Source organism: Scyliorhinus torazame, chromosome 4 (assembly GCF_047496885.1).
Source record: "Scyliorhinus torazame isolate Kashiwa2021f chromosome 4, sScyTor2.1, whole genome shotgun sequence".
Classification (NCBI taxonomy): domain Eukaryota; kingdom Metazoa; phylum Chordata; class Chondrichthyes; order Carcharhiniformes; family Scyliorhinidae; genus Scyliorhinus; species Scyliorhinus torazame.
The window spans coordinates 81,972,523-81,993,110 of NC_092710.1; positions in this window are offsets into that span (position 1 = coordinate 81,972,523).

Sequence of the window (20,588 nt, forward strand, 5' to 3'; positions counted from 1 at the left end):
TCATCCGAACTCTCCTCACAGAGAAAAAATCCAAGGTTATCCAACCTCTCCTCATAGCAAAACAATCCGAGTTCATCCAACCTCTCCTCATAGAGAAACAATCCGAGTTTATGCAACCTCTCCTCCCAGAGAAACAGTCAGAGTTTATCCAAACTCTCCTCATAGAGAAACAATCCGAATTTATCCAAACTCTACTCATAGAGAGTCAATCTGAGTTTATCCAGCCACTCCTCATAGAGAAACATTCCGAGTTTATCCAACGTCTCCTCATAGAGAAACAATCCGAGTTTATCCAAACTCTCCTCATACAGAAAGAATCAGAGTTTGTCCAACCTCTCCTCATCGAGAAACAATCCGAGTTTATCCGATCTCTCCTCATAGAGCAACAATCCAAGCTTACCCAACCTCTCCTCACCGAGAAACAAGCCGAGTTCATCCAAACTCTTCACAGAGAGAGACAATCCAAGTTTATCCAACCTCTCCTCATAGCAAATCAATCCGAGTTTATCCAGCCTCTCCTCATAGAGAACAAATCCGAGGTTATCCAACTCTCCACATAGAGAAACAATCCGAGTTTATCCAAACTCTACTCACAGAGAGACAATCCGAGTTTATCCATCCATTCATTATTCAGAAACAATCGGAGTTCATCCAACCTCTCCTCATAGAGAAATAATTCGAGTTTATCCAACCTCTCCTCACAGAGAAACAGTCCGAGTTTATCCAAACTGTACTCATAGAGAGACAATCCGATTTGATCCAAACTCTCCTCATAGAGAAACAATCCGACTTTATCCAAACTCTACTCATAGAGAGACAAGCCGAGTTTATCCAGCCACTCCTCATAGAGAAACATTCCAAGTTTATCAAAAATCTACTCACATAGCAACAATCCAAGTTTATCCAACCTCTCCTCATAGCAAAACAATACGTGTTTATCCAAACTCTCCTCATAGAGAAATAATCCGAGTCTATCCAACCTCTACTCATAGAGAAACAATCCGAGTTTAACCAACCACTCCTCATGGAGAAACAATCCAAGTTTATCCAACCTCTACTCATAGAGAAACAATCCGAGTTTATCCAACCTCTACTCACAGAGGGACAATCCAAGTTTATCCAACCTCTACTCATAGAGAAACAATCCGAGTTTATCCAACCTCTCATCATAGAGAAACAATACAAGTTTATCGAACCTCTCCTCATAGAGAACCAATCCGAGTTTATCAAACCTCTCCTCATAGCAAAACAATCCGAGTTTATCCAACCTCTCCTCAACGAGAAACAATCCAAGTTTATCCAACCTCTCCTCATAGCTAAACAATCCGAGTTAATCCAACCTCTCCTCATCGAGAAACATCCGAGTTTATCCAAACTCTCTTCACAGAGAGACAATCCGAGTTTATGCAACCACTCCTAACAAAGAAACAATCCGAGTTTATCCGAACTCTCCTCACAGAGAAAAAATCCGAGGTTATCCAACCTCTCCTCATAGCAAAACAGTCCGAGTTCATCCAACCTCTCCTCATAGAGAAACAATCCGAGTTTATGCAACCTCTCCTCCCAGAGAAACAATCAGAGTTTATCCAAACTCTCCTCATAGAGAAACAATCCGACTTTATCCAAACTCTACTCATAGAGAGTCAATCCGAGTTTATCCAGCCACTCCTCATAGAGAAACATTCCGAGTTTATCCAACCTCTCCTCATCGAGAAACAATTCGAGTTTATCCAAACTCTGCTCATATAGAAAGAATCCGAGTTTATCCAACCACTCCTCATCGAGTAACAATCCGAGTTTATCCGATCTCTCCTCATTGAGGAACAATCCAAGCTTACCCAACCTCTCCTCATCGAATAATAATCCGAGGTTATCCAAACTCTACTCAGAGAGGGACAATCCGAGTTTATCCAACATCTCCTCACAGAGAAACAATCCGAGTTTATCCAACCTCTCCTCATACCAAAACAATCCGAGTTAATCCAACCTCTCCTCATCGAGAAACATCCGAGTTTATCCAAACTCTCTGCACAGAGAGACAATCCGAGTTTATCCAACCACTCCTCACAGAGAAACAATCCGAGTTTATCCAAACTCTACTCATAGAGAGACGATCCGAGTTTATCCATCCACTCCATTTAGAGAAACAATCCGAGTTCATCCAACCACTCCTCACAGAGAAACAATCCGAGTCTATCCAACCTCTACTCAAAGAGAAACAATCCGAGTTTATCCAACCTCTCCTCATGGAGAAACAATCCGAGTTTATCCAACCTCTACTCATAGAGAAACAATCCGAGTTTATCCAACCTCTACTCACAGAGGGACAATCCGAGTTTATCCAACCTCTACTCATAGAGAAACAATCCGAGTTTATCCAACCTCTCATCATAGAGAAACAATCCAAATTTATCCAACCTCTCCTCATAGAGAACCAATCCGTGTTTATCCAACCTCTCCTCATAGCAAAACAATCCGAGTTTATCCAACATCTCCTCATCGAGAAACAATCCAAGTTTATCCAACCTCTCCTCATAGCTAAACAATCCGAGTTAATCAAACCTCTCCTCATCGAGAAACATCAGAGTTTATCCAAACTCTCGTCACAGAGAGACAATCCGAGTTAATGCAACCACTCCTCACAGAGAAACAATCCGGGTTCATCCGAACTCTCCTCACAGAGAAAAAATCCAAGGTTATCCAACCTCTCCTCATAGCAAAACAATCCGAGTTCTTCCAACCTCTCCTCATAGAGAAACAATCCGAGTTTATGCAACCTCTCCTCCCAGAGAAACAGTCAGAGTTTCTCCAAACTCTCCTCATAGAGAAACAATCCGACTTTATCCAAACTCTACTCATAGAGAGTCAATCCGAGTTTATCCAGCCACTCCTCATAGAGAAACATTCCGAGTTTGTCCAACCTCTCCTCATAGAGAAACAATCCGAGTTTATCCAAACTCTCCTCATACAGAAAGAATCCGAGTTTATCCAACCTCTCCTCATCGAGAAACAATCCGAGTTTATCCGATCTCACCTCATAGAGCAACAATCCAAGCTTACCCAACCTCTCCTCACCGAGAAACAATCCGAGTTCATCCAAACTCTTCACAGAGAGAGACAATCCGAGTTTATCCAACATCTCCTCACAGAGAAACAATCCAAGTTTATCCAACCTCTCCTCATAGCAAATCAATCCGAGTTTATCCAGCCTCTCCTCATAGAGAACAAATCCGAGGTTATCCAAATCTCCACATAGAGAAACAATCCGAGTTTATCCAAACTCTACTCACAGAGAGCCAATCCGAGTTTATCCATCCACTCCTTATTCAGAAACAATCGGAGTTCATCCAACCTCTCCTCACAGAGAAATAATTCGAGTTAATCAAACCTCTCCTCATCTAGAAACATCAGAGTTTATCCAAACTCTCTTCATAGAGAGACAATCCGAGTTTATGCAACCACTCCTCACAGAGAAAATATCCAAGGTTATCCAACCTCTCCTCATAGCAAAACAATCCGAGTTCATCCAAACTCTCCTCATAGAGAAACAATCCGAGTTTATGCAACCTCTCCTCCCAGAGAAACAATCAGAGTTTATCCAAACTCTCCTCATAGAGAAACAATCCGACATTATCCAAACTCTACTCATAGAGAGTCAATCCGAGTTTATCCAGCCACTCCTCATAGAGAAACATTCCGAGTTTATCCAACCTCTCCTCATAGAGAAAGAATCCGAGTTGATCCGACCTCTCCTCATAGAGCAACAATCCAAGCTTACCCAACCTCTCCTCACCGAGAAACAATCCGAGTTTATCCAAACTCTTCACAGAGAGAGACAATCCGAGTTTATCCAACATCTCCTCACAGAGAAACAGTCCGTGTTTATCCAAATTCTCCTCATAGAGAAACAATCCGAGTTTATCCAAACTCTACTCACAGAGAGACAATCCGAGTTCATCCATCCACTCCTTATTCAGAAACAATTCGAGTTCATCCAACCTCTCCTCATAGAGAAATAATTCGAGTTTATCCAACCTCTCCTCATAGAGAAACAATACAAGTTCATCGAACCTCTCCTCATAGAGAACCAATCCGAGTTTATCCAACCTCTCCTCATAGCAAAACAATCCGAGTTTATCCAACCTCTCCTCAACGAGAAACCATCCAAGTTTATCCAACCTCTCCTCATCGAGAAACATCCGAGTTTATCCAAACTCTCTTCACAGAGAGACAATCCGAGTTTATGCAACCACTCCTGACACAGAAACAATCCGAGTTTATCCGAACTCTCCTCACAGAGAAAAAATCCGATGTTATCCAACCTCTCCTCATAGCAAAACAGTCCGAGTTCATCCAACCTCTCCTCATAGAGAAACAATCCGACTTTATCCAAACTCTACTCATAGAGAGTCAATCCGAGTTTATCCAGCCACTCCTCATAGAGAAACATTCCGAGTTTATCCAACCTCTGCTCATCGAGAAACAATCCGAGTTTATTCAACTTCTCATCATAGAGAAACAATCCAAATTTATCCACAATCAGAGTTTATCCAACCTCTCCTCATACCAAAACAATCCGAGTTAATCCAACCTCTCCTCATCGAGAAACATCCGAGTTTATCCAAACTCTCTGCACAGAGAGACAATCCGAGTTTATCCAACCACTCCTCACAGAGAAACAATCCGAGTTTATCCAAAATCTACTCATAGAGAGACAATCCGAGTTTATCCATCCACTCCATTTAGAGAAACAATCCGAGTTCATCCAACCTCTCCTCATAGAGAAACAATCCGAGTTTATCCAACCTCTCATCATAGAGCAACAATCCAAGTTTATCCAACCTCTCCTCATCGAGAACGAATCTGAGTTTATCCAACCTCTACTCATAGAGAAACAATCCGAGTTTATCCAACCTCTCCTCATAGAGAAACAATCCAAGTTTATCCAACCTCTCATCATAGAGAAACAATCCAAATTTATCCAACCTCTCCTCATAGAGAACCAATCCGTGTTTATCCAACCTCTCCTCATCGCAAAACAATCCGAGTTTATCCAACATCTCCTCATCGAGAAACAATCCAAGTTTATCCAACCTCTCCTCATAGCTAAACAATCCGAGTTAATCAAACCTCTCCTCATCGAGAAACATCAGAGTTTATCCAAACTCTCGTCACAGAGAGACAATCCGAATTGATGCAACCACTCCTCACAGAGAAACAATCCGAGTTCATCCGAACTCTCCTCACAGAGAAAAAATCCAAGGTTATCCAACCTCTCCTCATAGCAAAACAATCCGAGTTCATCCAACCTCTCCTCATAGAGAAACAATCCGAGTTTATGCAACCTCTCCTCCCAGAGAAACAGTCAGAGTTTATCCAAACTCTCCTCATAGAGAAACAATCCGAATTTATCCAAACTCTACTCATAGAGAGTCAATCTGAGTTTATCCAGCCACTCCTCATAGAGAAACATTCCGAGTTTATCCAACGTCTCCTCATAGAGAAACAATCCGAGTTTATCCAAACTCTCCTCATACAGAAAGAATCAGAGTTTGTCCAACCTCTCCTCATCGAGAAACAATCCGAGTTTATCCGATCTCTCCTCATAGAGCAACAATCCAAGCTTACCCAACCTCTCCTCACCGAGAAACAAGCCGAGTTCATCCAAACTCTTCACAGAGAGAGACAATCCAAGTTTATCCAACCTCTCCTCATAGCAAATCAATCCGAGTTTATCCAGCCTCTCCTCATAGAGAACAAATCCGAGGTTATCCAACTCTCCACATAGAGAAACAATCCGAGTTTATCCAAACTCTACTCACAGAGAGACAATCCGAGTTTATCCATCCATTCATTATTCAGAAACAATCGGAGTTCATCCAACCTCTCCTCATAGAGAAATAATTCGAGTTTATCCAACCTCTCCTCACAGAGAAACAGTCCGAGTTTATCCAAACTGTACTCATAGAGAGACAATCCGATTTGATCCAAACTCTCCTCATAGAGAAACAATCCGACTTTATCCAAACTCTACTCATAGAGAGACAAGCCGAGTTTATCCAGCCACTCCTCATAGAGAAACATTCCAAGTTTATCAAAAATCTACTCACATAGCAACAATCCAAGTTTATCCAACCTCTCCTCATAGCAAAACAATACGTGTTTATCCAAACTCTCCTCATAGAGAAATAATCCGAGTCTATCCAACCTCTACTCATAGAGAAACAATCCGAGTTTAACCAACCACTCCTCATGGAGAAACAATCCAAGTTTATCCAACCTCTACTCATAGAGAAACAATCCGAGTTTATCCAACCTCTACTCACAGAGGGACAATCCAAGTTTATCCAACCTCTACTCATAGAGAAACAATCCGAGTTTATCCAACCTCTCATCATAGAGAAACAATACAAGTTTATCGAACCTCTCCTCATAGAGAACCAATCCGAGTTTATCAAACCTCTCCTCATAGCAAAACAATCCGAGTTTATCCAACCTCTCCTCAACGAGAAACAATCCAAGTTTATCCAACCTCTCCTCATAGCTAAACAATCCGAGTTAATCCAACCTCTCCTCATCGAGAAACATCCGAGTTTATCCAAACTCTCTTCACAGAGAGACAATCCGAGTTTATGCAACCACTCCTAACAAAGAAACAATCCGAGTTTATCCGAACTCTCCTCACAGAGAAAAAATCCGAGGTTATCCAACCTCTCCTCATAGCAAAACAGTCCGAGTTCATCCAACCTCTCCTCATAGAGAAACAATCCGAGTTTATGCAACCTCTCCTCCCAGAGAAACAATCAGAGTTTATCCAAACTCTCCTCATAGAGAAACAATCCGACTTTATCCAAACTCTACTCATAGAGAGTCAATCCGAGTTTATCCAGCCACTCCTCATAGAGAAACATTCCGAGTTTATCCAACCTCTCCTCATCGAGAAACAATTCGAGTTTATCCAAACTCTGCTCATATAGAAAGAATCCGAGTTTATCCAACCACTCCTCATCGAGTAACAATCCGAGTTTATCCGATCTCTCCTCATTGAGGAACAATCCAAGCTTACCCAACCTCTCCTCATCGAATAATAATCCGAGGTTATCCAAACTCTACTCAGAGAGGGACAATCCGAGTTTATCCAACATCTCCTCACAGAGAAACAATCCGAGTTTATCCAACCTCTCCTCATACCAAAACAATCCGAGTTAATCCAACCTCTCCTCATCGAGAAACATCCGAGTTTATCCAAACACTCTGCACAGAGAGACAATCCGAGTTTATCCAACCACTCCTCACAGAGAAACAATCCGAGTTTATCCAAACTCTACTCATAGAGAGACGATCCGAGTTTATCCATCCACTCCATTTAGAGAAACAATCCGAGTTCATCCAACCACTCCTCACAGAGAAACAATCCGAGTCTATCCAACCTCTACTCAAAGAGAAACAATCCGAGTTTATCCAACCTCTCCTCATGGAGAAACAATCCGAGTTTATCCAACCTCTACTCATAGAGAAACAATCCGAGTTTATCCAACCTCTACTCACAGAGGGACAATCCGAGTTTATCCAACCTCTACTCATAGAGAAACAATCCGAGTTTATCCAACCTCTCATCATAGAGAAACAATCCAAATTTATCCAACCTCTCCTCATAGAGAACCAATCCGTGTTTATCCAACCTCTCCTCATAGCAAAACAATCCGAGTTTATCCAACATCTCCTCATCGAGAAACAATCCAAGTTTATCCAACCTCTCCTCATAGCTAAACAATCCGAGTTAATCAAACCTCTCCTCATCGAGAAACATCAGAGTTTATCCAAACTCTCGTCACAGAGAGACAATCCGAGTTAATGCAACCACTCCTCACAGAGAAACAATCCGGGTTCATCCGAACTCTCCTCACAGAGAAAAAATCCAAGGTTATCCAACCTCTCCTCATAGCAAAACAATCCGAGTTCTTCCAACCTCTCCTCATAGAGAAACAATCCGAGTTTATGCAACCTCTCCTCCCAGAGAAACAGTCAGAGTTTCTCCAAACTCTCCTCATAGAGAAACAATCCGACTTTATCCAAACTCTACTCATAGAGAGTCAATCCGAGTTTATCCAGCCACTCCTCATAGAGAAACATTCCGAGTTTGTCCAACCTCTCCTCATAGAGAAACAATCCGAGTTTATCCAAACTCTCCTCATACAGAAAGAATCCGAGTTTATCCAACCTCTCCTCATCGAGAAACAATCCGAGTTTATCCGATCTCACCTCATAGAGCAACAATCCAAGCTTACCCAACCTCTCCTCACCGAGAAACAATCCGAGTTCATCCAAACTCTTCACAGAGAGAGACAATCCGAGTTTATCCAACATCTCCTCACAGAGAAACAATCCAAGTTTATCCAACCTCTCCTCATAGCAAATCAATCCGAGTTTATCCAGCCTCTCCTCATAGAGAACAAATCCGAGGTTATCCAAATCTCCACATAGAGAAACAATCCGAGTTTATCCAAACTCTACTCACAGAGAGCCAATCCGAGTTTATCCATCCACTCCTTATTCAGAAACAATCGGAGTTCATCCAACCTCTCCTCACAGAGAAATAATTCGAGTTAATCAAACCTCTCCTCATCTAGAAACATCAGAGTTTATCCAAACTCTCTTCATAGAGAGACAATCCGAGTTTATGCAACCACTCCTCACAGAGAAAATATCCAAGGTTATCCAACCTCTCCTCATAGCAAAACAATCCGAGTTCATCCAAACTCTCCTCATAGAGAAACAATCCGAGTTTATGCAACCTCTCCTCCCAGAGAAACAATCAGAGTTTATCCAAACTCTCCTCATAGAGAAACAATCCGACATTATCCAAACTCTACTCATAGAGAGTCAATCCGAGTTTATCCAGCCACTCCTCATAGAGAAACATTCCGAGTTTATCCAACCTCTCCTCATAGAGAAAGAATCCGAGTTGATCCGACCTCTCCTCATAGAGCAACAATCCAAGCTTACCCAACCTCTCCTCACCGAGAAACAATCCGAGTTTATCCAAACTCTTCACAGAGAGAGACAATCCGAGTTTATCCAACATCTCCTCACAGAGAAACAGTCCGTGTTTATCCAAATTCTCCTCATAGAGAAACAATCCGAGTTTATCCAAACTCTACTCATAGAGAAACAATCCGACTTCATCCAAACTCTACTCATAGCGAGACAATCCGAGTTTATCCAACCACTCCTCACAGAGAAACAATCCGAGTTTATCCAAACTCTACTCATAGAGAGACGATCCGAGTTTATCCATCCACTCCATTTAGAGAAACAATCCGAGTTCATCCAACCTCTCCTCATAGAGAAACAATCCGAGTTTATCCAACCTCTCATCATAGAGAAACAATCCAAGTTTATCCAACCTCTCCTCATCGAGAACGAATCTGAGTTTATCCAACCTCTACTCAAAGAGAAACAATCCGAGTTTATCCAACCTCTCCTCATGGAGAAACAATCCGAGTTTATCCAACCTCTACTCATAGAGAAACAATCCGAGTTTATCCAACCTCTACTCACAGAGGGACAATCCGAGTTTATCCAACCTCTACTCATAGAGAAACAATCCGAGTTTATCCAACCTCTCATCATAGAGAAACAATCCAAATTTATCCAACCTCTCCTCATAGAGAACCAATCCGTGTTTATCCAACCTCTCCTCATAGCAAAACAATCCGAGTTTATCCAACATCTCCTCATCGAGAAACAATCCAAGTTTATCCAACCTCTCCTCATAGCTAAACAATCCGAGTTAATCAAACCTCTCCTCATCGAGAAACATCAGAGTTTATCCAAACTCTCGTCACAGAGAGACAATCCGAGTTAATGCAACCACTCCTCACAGAGAAACAATCCGGGTTCATCCGAACTCTCCTCACAGAGAAAAAATCCAAGGTTATCCAACCTCTCCTCATAGCAAAACAATCCGAGTTCTTCCAACCTCTCCTCATAGAGAAACAATCCGAGTTTATGCAACCTCTCCTCCCAGAGAAACAGTCAGAGTTTCTCCAAACTCTCCTCATAGAGAAACAATCCGACTTTATCCAAACTCTACTCATAGAGAGTCAATCCGAGTTTATCCAGCCACTCCTCATAGAGAAACATTCCGAGTTTGTCCAACCTCTCCTCATAGAGAAACAATCCGAGTTTATCCAAACTCTCCTCATACAGAAAGAATCCGAGTTTATCCAACCTCCCCTCATCGAGAAATAATCCGAGTTTATCCGATCTCACCTCATAGAGCAACAATCCAAGCTTACCCAACCTCTCCTCACCGAGAAACAATCCGAGTTCATCCAAACTCTTCACAGAGAGAGACAATCCGAGTTTATCCAACATCTCCTCACAGAGAAACAATCCAAGTTTATCCAACCTCTCCTCATAGCAAATCAATCCGAGTTTATCCAGCCTCTCCTCATAGAGAACAAATCCGAGGTTATCCAAATCTCCACATAGAGAAACAATCCGAGTTTATCCAAACTCTACTCACAGAGAGCCAATCCGAGTTTATCCATCCACTCCTTATTCAGAAACAATCGGAGTTCATCCAACCTCTCCTCACAGAGAAATAATTCGAGTTAATCAAACCTCTCCTCATCTAGAAACATCAGAGTTTATCCAAACTCTCTTCATAGAGAGACAATCCGAGTTTATGCAACCACTCCTCACAGAGAAAATATCCAAGGTTATCCAACCTCTCCTCATAGCAAAACAATCCGAGTTCATCCAAACTCTCCTCATAGAGAAACAATCCGAGTTTATGCAACCTCTCCTCCCAGAGAAACAATCAGAGTTTATCCAAACTCTCCTCATAGAGAAACAATCCGACATTATCCAAACTCTACTCATAGAGAGTCAATCCGAGTTTATCCAGCCACTCCTCATAGAGAAACATTCCGAGTTTATCCAACCTCTCCTCATAGAGAAAGAATCCGAGTTGATCCGACCTCTCCTCATAGAGCAACAATCCAAGCTTACCCAACCTCTCCTCACCGAGAAACAATCCGAGTTTATCCAAACTCTTCACAGAGAGAGACAATCCGAGTTTATCCAACATCTCCTCACAGAGAAACAGTCCGTGTTTATCCAAATTCTCCTCATAGAGAAACAATCCGAGTTTATCCAAACTCTACTCATAGAGAAACAATCCGACTTCATCCAAACTCTACTCATAGAGAGACAATCCGAGTTTATCCAGCCACTCCTCATAGAGAAACATTCCAAGTTTATCCAACATCTCCTCACAGAGAAACAATCCAAGTTTATCCAACCTCTCCTCATAGCAAAACAATACGAGTTTATCCAGCCTATCCTCATAGAGAAAAAATCCGAGGTTATCCAACTCTCATCATAGAGAAACAATCCTAGTTTATCCAAACTCTACTCATCGAGAGACAATACGAGTTGATCCAAACTCTCCTCATAGAGAAACAATCCGACTTTTCCAAACTCTACTCATAGAGAAACAATCGGAGTTTATCCAGCCACTCCTCATAGAGAAACATTCCAAGTTTATCCAACATCTCCTCACAGAGAAACAATCCAAGTTTATCCAACCTCTCCTCATAGCAAAACAATACGTGTTTATCCAGTCTCTCCTCATAGAGAAAAAATCCGAGGTTATACAACTCTCCTCATAGAGAAACAATCCGAGTTTAACCAACCACTCCTCAGGAGAAACAATCCAAGTTTATCCAACCTCTACTCATAGAGAAACAATCCGAGTTTATCCAACCTCTAATCACAGAGGGACAATCCGAGTTAATCCAACATCTCCTCACAGAGAAACAATCCAAGTTTATCCAACCTCTCCTCATAGCAAAATAATCCGAGTTTATCCAGCCTCTCCTCATAGAGAACAAATCCGAGGTTATCCAACTGTCCTCATAGATAAACAATCCGAGTTTATCCAAACTCTACTCACAGAGAGACAATCCGAGTTCATCCATCCACTCCTTATTCAGAAACAATTCGAGTTCATCCAACCTCTCCTCATAGAGAAATAATTCGAGTTTATCCAACCTCTCCTCATAGAGAAACAATACAAGTTTATCGAACCTCTCCTCATAGAGAACCAATCCGAGTTTATCCAACCTCTCCTCATAGCAAAACAATCCGAGTTTATCCAACCTCTCCTCAACGAGAAACCATCCAAGTTTATCCAACCTCTCCTCATCGAGAAACATCCGAGTTTATCCAAACTCTCTTCACAGAGAGACAATCCGAGTTTATGCAACCACTCCTAACACAGAAACAATCCGAGTTTATCCGAACTCTCCTCACAGAGAAAAAATCCGATGTTATCCAACCTCTCCTCATAGCAAAACAGTCCGAGTTCATCCAACCTCTCCTCATAGAGAAACAATCCGACTTTATCCAAACTCTACTCATAGAGAGTCAATCCGAGTTTATCCAGCCACTCCTCATAGAGAAACATTCCGAGTTTATCCAACCTCTGCTCATCGAGAAACAATCCGAGTTTATCCAAACTCTCTGCACAGAGAGACAATCCGAGTTTATCCAACCACTCCTCACAGAGAAACAATCCGAGTTTATCCAAAATCTACTCATAGAGAGACAATCCGAGTTTATCCATCCACTCCATTTAGAGAAACAATCCGAGTTCATCCAACCTCTCCTCATAGAGAAACAATCCGAGTTTATCCAACCTCTCATCATAGAGCAACAATCCAAGTTTATCCAACCTCTCCTCATCGAGAACGAATCTGAGTTTATCCAACCTCTACTCATAGAGAAACAATCCGAGTTTATCCAACCTCTCCTCATAGAGAAACAATCCAAGTTTATCCAACCTCTCATCATAGAGAAACAATCCAAATTTATCCAACCTCTCCTCATAGAGAACCAATCCGTGTTTATCCAACCTCTCCTCATCGCAAAACAATCCGAGTTTATCCAACATCTCCTCATCGAGAAACAATCCAAGTTTATCCAACCTCTCCTCATAGCTAAACAATCCGAGTTAATCAAACCTCTCCTCATCGAGAAACATCAGAGTTTATCCAAACTCTCGTCACAGAGAGACAATCCGAGTTGATGCAACCACTCCTCACAGAGAAACAATCCGAGTTCATCCGAACTCTCCTCACAGAGAAAAAATCCAAGGTTATCCAACCTCTCCTCATAGCAAAACAATCCGAGTTCATCCAACCTCTCCTCATAGAGAAACAATCCGAGTTTATGCAACCTCTCCTCCCAGAGAAACAGTCAGAGTTTATCCAAACTCTCCTCATAGAGAAACAATCCGAATTTATCCAAACTCTATTCATAGAGAGTCAATCTGAGTTTATCCAGCCACTCCTCATAGAGAAACATTCCGAGTTTATCCAACGTCTCCTCATAGAGAAACAATCCGAGTTTATCCAAACTCTCCTCATACAGAAAGAATCAGAGTTTGTCCAACCTCTCCTCATCGAGAAACAATCCGAGTTTATCCGATCTCTCCTCATAGAGCAACAATCCAAGCTTACCCATCCTCTCCTCACCGAGAAACAAGCCGAGTTCATCCAAACTCTTCACAGAGAGAGACAATCCAAGTTTATCCAACCTCTCCTCATAGCAAATCAATCCGAGTTTATCCAGCCTCTCCTCATAGAGAACAAATCCGAGGTTATCCAACTCTCCAGATAGAGAAACAATCCGAGTTTATCCAAACTCTACTCACAGAGAGACAATCCGAGTTTATCCATCCATTCATTATTCAGAAACAATCGGAGTTCATCCAACCTCTCCTCATAGAGAAATAATTCGAGTTTATCCAACCTCTCCTCACAGAGAAACAGTCCGAGTTTATCCAAACTGTACTCATAGAGAGACAATCCGATTTGATCCAAACTCTCCTCATAGAGAAACAATCCGACTTTATCCAAACTCTACTCATAGAGAGACAAGCCGAGTTTATCCAGCCACTCCTCATAGAGAAACATTCCAAGTTTATCAAAAATCTACTCACATAGCAACAATCCAAGTTTATCCAACCTCTCCTCATAGCAAAACAATACGTGTTTATCCAAACTCTCCTCATAGAGAAATAATCCGAGTCTATCCAACCTCTACTCATAGAGAAACAATCCGAGTTTAACCAACCACTCCTCATGGAGAAACAATCCAAGTTTATCCAACCTCTACTCATAGAGAAACAATCCGAGTTTATCCAACCTCTACTCACAGAGGGACAATCCAAGTTTATCCAACCTCTACTCATAGAGAAACAATCCGAGTTTATCCAACCTCTCATCATAGAGAAACAATACAAGTTTATCGAACCTCTCCTCATAGAGAACCAATCCGAGTTTATCAAACCTCTCCTCATAGCAAAACAATCCGAGTTTATCCAACCTCTCCTCAACGAGAAACAATCCAAGTTTATCCAACCTCTCCTCATAGCTAAACAATCCGAGTTAATCCAACCTCTCCTCATCGAGAAACATCCGAGTTTATCCAAACTCTCTTCACAGAGAGACAATCCGAGTTTATGCAACCACTCCTAACAAAGAAACAATCCGAGTTTATCCGAACTCTCCTCACAGAGAAAAAATCCGAGGTTATCCAACCTCTCCTCATAGCAAAACAGTCCGAGTTCATCCAACCTCTCCTCATAGAGAAACAATCCGAGTTTATGCAACCTCTCCTCCCAGAGAAACAATCAGAGTTTATCCAAACTCTCCTCATAGAGAAACAATCCGACTTTATCCAAACTCTACTCATAGAGAGTCAATCCGAGTTTATCCAACCTCTGCTCATCGAGAAACAATCCGAGTTTATCCAAACTCTCTGCACAGAGAGACAATCCGAGTTTATCCAACCACTCCTCACAGAGAAACAATCCGAGTTTATCCAAAATCTACTCATAGAGAGACAATCCGAGTTTATCCATCCACTCCATTTAGAGAAACAATCCGAGTTCATCCAACCTCTCCTCATAGAGAAACAATCCGAGTTTATCCAACCTCTCATCATAGAGCAACAATCCAAGTTTATCCAACCTCTCCTCATCGAGAACGAATCTGAGTTTATCCAACCTCTACTCATAGAGAAACAATCCGAGTTTATCCAACCTCTCCTCATAGAGAAACAATCCAAATTTATCCAACCTCTCCTCATAGAGAACCAATCCGTGTTTATCCAACCTCTCCTCATCGCAAAACAATCCGAGTTTATCCAACATCTCCTCATCGAGAAACAATCCAAGTTTATCCAACCTCTCCTCATAGCTAAACAATCCGAGTTAATCAAACCTCTCCTCATCGAGAAACATCAGAGTTTATCCAAACTCTCGTCACAGAGAGACAATCCGAGTTGATGCAACCACTCCTCACAGAGAAACAATCCGAGTTCATCCGAACTCTCCTCACAGAGAAAAAATCCAAGGTTATCCAACCTCTCCTCATAGCAAAACAATCCGAGTTCATCCAACCTCTCCTCATAGAGAAACAATCCGAGTTTATGCAACCTCTCCTCCCAGAGAAACAGTCAGAGTTTATCCAAACTCTCCTCATAGAGAAACAATCCGAATTTATCCAAACTCTACTCATAGAGAGTCAATCTGAGTTTATCCAGCCACTCCTCATAGAGAAACATTCCGAGTTTATCCAACGTCTCCTCATAGAGAAACAATCCGAGTTTATCCAAACTCTCCTCATACAGAAAGAATCAGAGTTTGTCCAACCTCTCCTCATCGAGAAACAATCCGAGTTTATCCGTTCTCTCCTCATAGAGCAACAATCCAAGCTTACCCAACCTCTCCTCACCGAGAAACAAGCCGAGTTCATCCAAACTCTTCACAGAGAGAGACAATCCAAGTTTATCCAACCTCTCCTCATAGCAAATCAATCCGAGTTTATCCAGCCTCTCCTCATAGAGAACAAATCCGAGGTTATCCAACTCTCCAGATAGAGAAACAATCCGAGTTTATCCAAACTCTACTCACAGAGAGACAATCCGAGTTTATCCATCCATTCATTATTCAGAAACAATCGGAGTTCATCCAACCTCTCCTCATAGAGAAATAATTCGAGTTTATCCAACCTCTCCTCACAGAGAAACAGTCCGAGTTTATCCAAACTGTACTCATAGAGAGACAATCCGATTTGATCCAAACTCTCCTCATAGAGAAACAATCCGACTTTATCCAAACTCTACTCATAGAGAGACAAGCCGAGTTTATCCAGCCACTCCTCATAGAGAAACATTCCAAGTTTATCAAAAATCTACTCACATAGCAACAATCCAAGTTTATCCAACCTCTCCTCATAGCAAAACAATACGTGTTTATCCAAACTCTCCTCATAGAGAAATAATCCGAGTCTATCCAACCTCTACTCATAGAGAAACAATCCGAGTTTAACCAACCACTCCTCATGGAGAAACAATCCAAGTTTATCCAACCTCTACTCATAGAGAAACAATCCGAGTTTATCCAACCTCTACTCACAGAGGGACAATCCAAGTTTATCCAACCTCTACTCATAGAGAAACAATCCGAGTTTATCCAACCTCTCATCATAGAGAAACAATACAAGTTTATCGAACCTCTCCTCATAGAGAACCAATCCGAGTTTATCAAACCTCTCCTCATAGCAAAACAATCCGAGTTTATCCAACCTCTCCTCAACGAGAAACAATCCAAGTTTATCCAACCTCTCCTCATAGCTAAACAATCCGAGTTAATCCAACCTCTCCTCATCGAGAAACATCCGAGTTTATCCAAACTCTCTTCACAGAGAGACAATCCGAGTTTATGCAACCACTCCTAACAAAGAAACAATCCGAGTTTATCCGAACTCTCCTCACAGAGAAAAAATCCGAGGTTATCCAACCTCTCCTCATAGCAAAACAGTCCGAGTTCATCCAACCTCTCCTCATAGAGAAACAATCCGAGTTTATGCAACCTCTCCTCCCAGAGAAACAATCAGAGTTTATCCAAACTCTCCTCATAGAGAAACAATCCGACTTTATCCAAACTCTACTCATAGAGAGTCAATCCGAGTTTATCCAACCTCTGCTCATCGAGAAACAATCCGAGTTTATCCAAACTCTCTGCACAGAGAGACAATCCGAGTTTATCCAACCACTCCTCACAGAGAAACAATCCGAGTTTATCCAAAATCTACTCATAGAGAGACAATCCGAGTTTATCCATCCACTCCATTTAGAGAAACAATCCGAGTTCATCCAACCTCTCCTCATAGAGAAACAATCCGAGTTTATCCAACCTCTCATCATAGAGCAACAATCCAAGTTTATCCAACCTCTCCTCATCGAGAACGAATCTGAGTTTATCCAACCTCTACTCATAGAGAAACAATCCGAGTTTATCCAACCTCTCCTCATAGAGAAACAATCCAAGTTTATCCAACCTCTCATCATAGAGAAACAATCCAAATTTATCCAACCTCTCCTCATAGAGAACCAATCCGTGTTTATCCAACCTCTCCTCATCGCAAAACAATCCGAGTTTATCCAACATCTCCTCATCGAGAAACAATCCAAGTTTATCCAACCTCTCCTCATAGCTAAACAATCCGAGTTAATCAAACCTCTCCTCGTCGAGAAACATCAGAGTTTATCCAAACTCTCGTCACAGAGAGACAATCCGAGTTGATGCAACCACTCCTCACAGAGAAACAATCCGAGTTCATCCGAACTCTCCTCACAGAGAAAAAATCCAAGGTTATCCAACCTCTCCTCATAGCAAAACAATCCGAGTTCATCCAACCTCTCCTCATAGAGAAACAATCCGAGTTTATGCAACCTCTCCTCCCAGAGAAACAGTCAGAGTTCATCCAAACTCTCCTCATAGAGAAACAATCCGAATTTATCCAAACTCTACTCATAGAGAGTCAATCTGAGTTTATCCAGCCACTCCTCATAGAGAAACATTCCGAGTTTATCCAACGTCTCCTCATAGAGAAACAATCCGAGTTTATCCAAACTCTCCTCATACAGAAAGAATCAGAGTTTGTCCAACCTCTCCTCATCGAGAAACAATCCGAGTTTATCCGATCTCTCCTCATAGAGCAACAATCCAAGCTTACCCAACCTCTCCTCACCGAGAAACAAGCCGAGTTCATCCAAACTCTTCACAGAGAGAGACAATCCAAGTTTATCCAACCTCTCCTCATAGCAAATCAATCCGAGTTTATCCAGCCTCTCCTCATAGAGAACAAATCCGAGGTTATCCAACTCTCCACATAGAGAAACAATCCGAGTTTATCCAAACTCTACTCACAGAGAGACAATCCGAGTTTATCCATCCATTCATTATTCAGAAACAATCGGAGTTCATCCAACCTCTCCTCATAGAGAAATAATTCGAGTTTATCCAACCTCTCCTCACAGAGAAACAGTCCGAGTTTATCCAAACTGTACTCATAGAGAGACAATCCGATTTGATCCAAACTCTCCTCATAGAGAAACAATCCGACTTTATCCAAACTCTACTCATAGAGAGACAAGCCGAGTTTATCCAGCCACTCCTCATAGAGAAACATTCCAAGTTTATCAAAAATCTACTCACATAGCAACAATCCAAGTTTATCCAACCTCTCCTCATAGCAAAACAATACGTGTTTATCCAAACTCTCCTCATAGAGAAATAATCCGAGTCTATCCAACCTCTACTCATAGAGAAACAATCCGAGTTTAACCAACCACTCCTCATGGAGAAACAATCCAAGTTTATCCAACCTCTACTCATAGAGAAACAATCCGAGTTTATCCAACCTCTACTCACAGAGGGACAATCCAAGTTTATCCAACCTCTACTCATAGAGAAACAATCCGAGTTTATCCAACCTCTCATCGTAGAGAAACAATACAAGTTTATCGAACCTCTCCTCATAGAGAACCAATCCGAGTTTATCAAACCTCTCCTCATAGCAAAACAATCCGAGTTTATCCAACCTCTCCTCAACGAGAAACAATCCAAGTTTATCCAACCTCTCCTCATAGCTAAACAATCCGAGTTAATCCAACCTCTCCTCATCGAGAAACATCCGAGTTTATCCAAACTCTCTTCACAGAGAGACAATCCGAGTTTATGCAACCACTCCTAACAAAGAAACAATCCGAGTTTATCCGAACTCTCCTCACAGAGAAAAAATCCGAGGTTATCCAACCTCTCCTCATAGCAAAACAGTCCGAGTTCATCCAACCTCTCCTCATAGAGAAACAATCCGAGTTTATGCAACCTCTCCTCCCAGAGAAACAATCAGAGTTTATCCAAACTCTCCTCATAGAGAAACAATCCGACTTTATCCAAACTCTACTCATAGAGAGTCAATCCGAGTTTATCCAGCCACTCCTCATAGAGAAACATTCCGAGTTTATCCAACCTCTCCTCATCGAGAAACAATTCGAGTTTATCCAAACTCTGCTCATATAGAAAGAATCCGAGTTTATCCAACCACTCCTCATCGAGTAACAATCCGAGTTTATCCGATCTCTCCTCATTGAGGAACAATCCAAGCTTACCCAACCTCTCCTCATCGAATAATAATCCGAGGTTATCCAAACTCTACTCAGAGAGGGACAATCCGAGTTTATCCAACATCTCCTCACAGAGAAACAATCCGAGTTTATCCAACCTCTCCTCATACCAAAACAATCCGAGTTAATCCAACCTCTCCTCATCGAGAAACATCCGAGTTTATCCAAACTCTCTGCACAGAGAGACAATCCGAGTTTATCCAACCACTCCTCACAGAGAAACAATCCGAGTTTATCCAAACTCTACTCATAGAGAGACGATCCGAGTTTATCCATCCACTCCATTTAGAGAAACAATCCGAGTTCATCCAACCTCTCCTCATAGAGAAACAATCCGAGTTTATCCAACCTCTCATCATAGAGAAACAATCCAAGTTTATCCAACCTCTCCTCATCGAGAACGAATCTGAGTTTATCCAACCTCTACTCAAAGAGAAACAATCCGAGTTTATCCAACCTCTCCTCATGGAGAAACAATCCGAGTTTATCCAACCTCTACTCATAGAGAAACAATCCGAGTTTATCCAACCTCTACTCACAGAGGGACAATCCGAGTTTATCCAACCTCTACTCATAGAGAAACAATCCGAGTTTATCCAACCTCTCATCATAGAGAAACAATCCAAATTTATCCAACCTCTCCTCATAGAGAACCAATCCGTGTTTATCCAACCTCTCCTCATAGCAAAACAATCCGAGTTTATCCAACATCTCCTCATCGAGAAACAATCCAAGTTTATCCAACCTCTCCTCATAGCTAAACAATCCGAGTTAATCAAACCTCTCCTCATCGAGAAACATCAGAGTTTATCCAAACTCTCGTCACAGAGAGACAATCCGAGTTAATGCAACCACTCCTCACAGAGAAACAATCCGGGTTCATCCGAACTCTCCTCACAGAGAAAAAATCCAAGGTTATCCAACCTCTCCTCATAGCAAAACAATCCGAGTTCTTCCAACCTCTCCTCATAGAGAAACAATCCGAGTTTATGCAACCTCTCCTCCCAGAGAAACAGTCAGAGTTTCTCCAAACTCTC